Here is a 6855-nt window from a genome sequence, read left to right as displayed (position 1 = left end):
TTCTTGGCGTCCTCAGGGCCATCATAGGAAACTCCTGGTTCCTCAGATTTCTGTCGAATAGGTTGTTGCAAGACTATTTTTCGATCTTGTATGGTGAATTTCTTGAAGTTTGAGGGGATATTTGTGGTATCCTCTTCTTGCTTTACGCTCCACTCTCATCATGGTGCTTTGTTCAGTCTCTTGACTGAATGCACTGAAGCCTTAGATTTTAGCTTCGGTTTCTGTTTCCTCTTCTTCTTTGGGTTGTCACTCTCCTTCTCATTTAGCTTTTGCACTAATTGAAAGCCGTATCTCCATTTCATCTCGTCTTTGATGCAATCATCAGCTCCCAAGTAGTACAAGTACTCGTTCTTCCCTACAAAGGTTGGAGGTGGAATAAAGTCTTCTTTATCCACATCTTCTCTTTCTTTTTGTTGTTGTTGTCTCTTTTCCTTGAGTTCTTGTTTGCGAAACTTCCGGTGACTCTTGCAAAACTTACGTTTCGGTTTGTCACTAGGAATACTCAGCAAGACCTCTCTGCCCTTTAACAACAATCTTATCTTCTCTAACTCTGATTCAGGGACTATGGCATTGTCATCAGAATCCTTCCCATCAAAGGATTCTAAGCATCTATCCTCATCTCCTTCGTCAGCTAAGCTGTACTCAAGAGGGGATACTTTCTCTACAGATACCATATCTCCTAGCAATAATGATTTGTTTGCTTCATACCTAGGGGCTTCTTGAGGTTCCTCTGGCATAGATCAGTCTTAGCATTCTTACGGGAATAATGTCATACCCATCTGGATCACAGAACTTTGTTTGCCTTGGCAATGCACAAGTGTCTATGGTAGCTAAAACATGGTTCCATTCTAAGGGATCTATCAAGTTCTCAGGAAAAGGTATAGGGATATACGCCTCATCCGTCACACTTCTATCTATGGTAACATTTCAGGGTTGCAAGTCTCGACAAGATGATCCACATATGCATAGATCAACTCTTCCTTCAGACATAGTTGCTCCCGATGCTTCTGAAGAAGCGGAATCAAACTCATCCACCCACCACAGGAGAGTGCATCACATCTTGATAAGCATGGTTTTTCAGATTCAATCTCGTGGTTACATTCTCATGTCTGAGGTACAAGTAATTGTAACCCTAGTCTTGAATCATTTTGAATTGGCGCATGAATGGCCTTCCTAGGATCACTTCGTAATTTGTGTTCTTGCCAAAGTCTACAATAGCAAAGGTATGTCTGAGTTACAAGTAATTGTAACCCTAGTCTTGAATCATTTTGAATTGGCGCATGAATGGCCTTCCTAGGATCACTTCGTAATTTGTGTTCTTGCCAAAGTCTACAATAGCAAAGGTATGTCCGTACTCAATGCCACATGGCTTGACTATAACGTTCTTAAGCAATCCTATGGGACTCTCTAGATTTCCGTCTGCCAATTGCAAACTCATCCTTGTACTTCTAATTGCAGGTTTTCCCCACATTTCCCATACAGTTTTTGTTGCTATACTCACCCCTGCTCCGCTATCTAGAATAGCTATAGATTCAATCTTGTTGATCTCCACAGGAAGCGTAGTATTTCCTTCATCGTCTTCACAATGCTTGCCAACTTTGTTCACAGGAACCGGAATTGTTTGCTTAAGCATTAGCTCAGAAGCCTTTGCCTTCAACAACTCCTTAACCTGGATGTTCTGGTTCCACAATCCTTGCTCAGTTAATTGTGTAGCCACTTCTCCCCACAATCTTGGCCTAAGATTTAAGAACTCTACGAGTGGAATGGTACACGTAATTGGTGCCGACATTAAAGCTTGCAAACTCCCTATGTCTCGTTCCTGATGAGGTTGTCGTGTCATTGATGGTACTCGCATGATTTGGCTATGTGCTTCGTATAGTCCTAAATATGAGGGTAGTGTCTTGCATATGAGCTTGTTGCTCCGAGCTGAGACAACAGTCTACGCATCATCTGGTAGAGATAAAGCATCTAATTCTTAAACCCTTTGATTCGAGAATTCTACTATAGAGAACGGTGGTGACTTGTCAGAAGATGTTAGATCCTCAACTTGTTTTTGCACCACTTCCCACATCTCCCTTGCTACTGCTTCCTCTATTTCAAGAATTTTATCTCCAAAATCCGCGATAGTCAATGGTTTTGACTCATCTGCATTGGTATGAGGTAAATCATCTCCTTCAGACATTTCTGGGAAATGTAGAGATACAACTTCACTTTCCTTTTCCATGCTTGGCGTGGCTTCTGGTATCGTCTCTAAGTTAGGCTTCAGAGAAGCAGGTCCTCTTGCGTACATAGGTGGTGGGCCGTCCATTAGAGTCTGAGTATCCCTAATCAACTGCTTATGGATAGCCAAGTTGATTGTCTCTTCACGAGGGTTGGGATATTCTTGCAGCTTCTTAGGCAGCTCGGTCAGAGCTGTGATCCTACTATTATACGCTTGAAGCATTGCATCTAAAGGCTCGTACACCTTGTCCACAAGGACTGATCCTCCTGAGCTTTCCTCAGACTCGGATGCTTTTTCCTTTTGCTCATTTTGAGTTTTCTCTCCTATTTGTTTTGTTTTCAACATTCCTTCTAGCTCTTTTGGGATAGAATTTCCTCCATCAGAGCTCTTCTGCTCCTTCGACTTCTTACTCCCCTTGTTGCGTGGTTTACGTCGAGTTGATTTCTTTCTCTCTTTTCCATCTTTAGATAGAACCTTAATCTCAGAGGGTTTCTCAATAACCTCTTTGACATTCTTTTGCGCTTGGGCTCTAGTCACTACTCTTAGCGACACTAGTTCGTTCTCCTCCTCAGATGTCATGGGTGATGGAATCACTTCAACGTAGTTGAGGGATGCTTTAGCTTTTTGTGCTACTGGATCCGGAGGCTTCAACAAGCAATCCTTTGGTAGATGGTCAATGCTACACCCTTGGCAAAACCTCTCTATAGGTGGAAACGTAGATGTTGTGCCTATGTTAGCTAAGAGGGGTCGTTTCTTGTTTGGACGTTCTCTCGCCCAATGTGGACCACCACATTTGTAGCATGGTCCTGTTTGTTGCGTGGGGTATAGTCTCTTTATAGGATATGGTCCTGGATAACCTTGAGTCTTGGTTGGCTGAGATCCTATAAGCATCAAAGAGCTTGGGTCTCCATTAAAGTCATGAACTAGGCTTGGTCCGGTTGGGTTCTCAAAGTAGGGTTCGACAAGAGGATGCTCCATTTCGATGTAGTATGGTTGAGAGCTAACCATCTCCATTCCTAATTCAGGATTCTTATATTCCACATATCTAAAGGAAGCTGTGCCAGGTGGAGGAGGTTGAGCTCCTAGCACCGGCGGTGCTTGCTCTTGAGCAACTAAGGTTCTCTCATGGTTCACAACTTGTTGCCTAGGTGCAGAGTTGGCTACTTGTTCCCTTTGTATCCTTGCAATGTGATTGCAGTCCGAAGTCACACGTGTGTAGTTCCATTTACAAAGCTGGCACTACTTCTTTGTTGGTTGATTGCCAACCAATGGTGAGAAGGTTGGGCACTGCTCGGTTTTATGGCCCTCCACATCCTCCACAGACGTAGGGGCTTGTAGGTACAGTATGCATGTATGATGGTTGGGGTCGGTAGGAAGCTCTGTAGTATTGTCCCATCTTTTTCAATACTATCTCGGCAATCTGATCTAGATTAACTAATGACACACTAGAGTCGGAGACCTTCCTAGAGCTACATTTATCGTCCAGATGACTATCTTGATTTCCCATGCCAGTCATGTCAAAGTTGTCATCGTAATCCATGGCATCCATGCAACACTCATTGAAGATGACATGCTTCTTTTTGCGTACAAGTGAGCGTGAAGCGTCTTGTTTCATAAGCCTTCCACGAAGATAGAAATTAATCTTCCTTGGCTTGGCTTCTCATCATCAGGGCATCGATGGATGTACTGCTTTAACCTATTTATGCAATCTCACACAGATTCTTGATCTTTTTGCTTAAAAGCATAAATTTGAGCTATCGCATTGTGCTTAATTCCCATTTTTGAAAACGCAGCTATAAAGCTCTTTTCTAGCCCATCGAAAGATTGTTTTGCCTCTGGCTCTAAAGTCTGAAACCATGATAAAGACTTACTCTCTAGCGTCAAGCCAAATCCTTTGATTTGCGTATGCATGCATATCCGTGACCTGCTCCGCATGTATAGCTTGCTTAAAAGCTGCTATATGGTCATATGGGTCACCGGATCCGTCATACTTCTTGACAAGATTTTGCAGCGTAGATGGTCTCACTTTTCTAGAATATTCATCGTCATGTCTCCTATATGAGTCTTGGCCTCTAACTCTAGGCTCTTCAAATGTCAGTTCTTTTGGTCTATGGGGTTATCTTGGAGGTACATATCCACTTGCTCGTGGTATTTCTTCTCCCCTAGATTCTCTAATAGCCCCGGGTCTCCTCGTAGGATCAATCGTTGGAAAGACTGGTCCTCTAGCAGTTGTTTGCATGGAGGGTGCTGGTCGAGCCACACTTGGGGTTCTAGCCCATGGTGGTACTAGTGTTTCTCCTCGAAAGGCAGATTCATGTGCGCTAGGTTGAAGTACACCCAAAGCCTCCACTTGTTCAGGATTTTTGGTGACCTCATAGCGTACTCCATTTCTACCCATGTACATATCGTCTTTGGTAGTTTACCCATGGTGTTGGTTCAAACGCAGAATGAATGTCTGCAATTTTAACAACAAACCGGCTCATTGGATCTTTGTAGATCTCACCGCCATGCACGTTTGTATACAAGAAATGGAGTCTCATGTTGTCAATCAACTCCCCATCTGGGATTTCAAATGGATTAGCAGAATCTACCATACCAATGGGTGTGGATGGTCTATTCATGCCAAATGACTCGTTTACGTCCATTGAAATATCACTCGCGGTTCTTGAGAGGCTCTCTGTTTTGAGAGGCTCTCTGTTTTGAGACTCCGAAGATGTCTCGAGAACTCTCTCCAAGTTGCCAACAACCGATTGAGTGTGCCGCTCCCTTGGTGCACTAGTGTTACGTCCCCCTAGTATTGTTCCCAAGCATAGATGCATACGCTATTTTTAGCACATTGCAGTGTCCAGTTTTAGAAAAAAAAATTATTTTTTATTTTTTATTATTTTTTTTATTTTTTTACCCTACCTAACCACTAAATGCAACTAACATGAATATGTGTGTAAATATATATATATATATATATATATATTTTTTAATAACTACATAAAAATACGAATTATACTAATTATACTAATTATGTAAAAAATTACAAAAATTTAAAAAAAATACAAAATATGTAGAAAATATAGAATCCAAAGAAAACACATAATTTATAGATTTTATTATTATTATTATTAAATGCAAAAAACATGAAAATTACCTAGTATGCAAAAATTACAAATTTTAAAAAATTAAAGAAAAATAAAAAATAAAAATAAAAAATAAAACACTAACCTTATCGCCTGGCACCTTATCGCTTAATCAGCCGGCACCTTATCATCTTATCGCCACTCTCTGCCACCACCGCCGCCCTCTCCTCCTCTGTCTTCAGTGGCCAGCTGCTGTCCAAGCCCGCCAATGAGCTCTCAAGAAGGTGAGCGCTGGGGAAGCGCGCGTGCAGATGATGACGATGCCCCAAGCTACTTGAAGGGCGAGTTCCCGGGTGACTATGGCTGGGACACTGCAGGTCTATCTGCCGATCCCGGGGCCTTCGCCGGGGGCCAGGCCTTGGAGGTTATCCGCTGCCGGTGGGCGGTGCTGGGCGCGCTGGGCTGTGTCGCCCCGGGGCTGCTGGCCGGGGGCGGTGTGGGGTTCGGCAGCGCGCTCGGGGCGTTCTCACCGTCTGGGCCTACCGGGTGATTCTCGTGGGTGCCATCGAGGGTTGCGGGGTTGCGGGCGTGCCTCTGGGTCGCGGGCCCCGTCTGCCCTGGTGGTGGGAGCTTCGGCCCCTTGGGTCTCATTGACGACCCCGAGGCGTTTGCAGAGCTGAAAGTGAAGGAGATTAAGAGCAGCACTCTTCGCCTACTGGAGCTTCCCTGCAATAGCTTAGAGTCTAATTATCCTACTCCTAGTAATGTTTAGATTGTAATGGCTGCCAAGGGTCCTCAACCAACCGTAGGTCCCGGCAGCGGTGCCAATGGAAAGACCCTTATCTCCCTACGATGCAATACAGGCAAATAGAGGTTATGCCTAGCTCCAATGGAATGCAAGCACTCCTTTCGCGCTAGGGACTCAACCCGGTTAGGTACACGAAAGCTTATCCTCTAAAGGAGAGATGCCTATGGCTACCATCACATGACACTAGATTAAGCACACACACAAGCTCAACTTGCCCTCATTCCTACACACCCATTCATTCACTAATATAAGCAAGAGAAACACAATCACTATGCACACAAGCAAAGAGAAAGACCTCACTCCACTCCTATCTTCCTACAAGCATGCACACACTCAAGCATCAAGCTTCCATGAAAGCTTCAAATCAGCCCACATACACAAAAAGGAAATACTAAAAGCATGCATAAGAGTAAAATGATTAGAGAAGAGGATGAGAAAGACTCATGACATTGCTATTGATTCAATGAAGAGATTTATCTCATACAAAGATGTAAATGGGGTGAGAGAAGAGTCTTCACCTCTATGGAGAAGAGGGAGAGTAGTTCTCTCAAAGGAGCTCTTGCATGAACTTAGCCCAAAGTGTATGTGAGCTCTCAAATAAGCCACTATTTATACTAAAACACCTAAAACTCCCAAAACTTCCCATGTGGGATTATTCTCAAGCCCACTCCCACACTCACCTATAACTTGGAACTCTCTACAAGAGCCCTAAATAAGAATGTCAAGTCTCTTGTTTTCCTGCTTCTATCTTTGTG

At 43.5% G+C, this 6855-nt stretch overlaps 1 pseudogene; it reads left to right on the top strand.

The window, feature by feature from the left end:
* Positions 1-5560: 5560 nt before the first annotated feature.
* Positions 5561-6064, top strand: LOC147605262 (chlorophyll a-b binding protein 7, chloroplastic-like; annotated as a pseudogene).
* Positions 6065-6855: the final 791 nt, after the last annotated feature.

This window comes from Cibotium barometz, chromosome 60, assembly GCF_041138505.1.
Source record: "Cibotium barometz isolate CiBa-2024 chromosome 60, ASM4113850v1, whole genome shotgun sequence".
NCBI classification, from domain to species: domain Eukaryota; kingdom Viridiplantae; phylum Streptophyta; class Polypodiopsida; order Cyatheales; family Cibotiaceae; genus Cibotium; species Cibotium barometz.
Note: the sequence above shows the minus strand (reverse complement) of the source record. Positions and strands in the feature narration are given on the sequence as shown.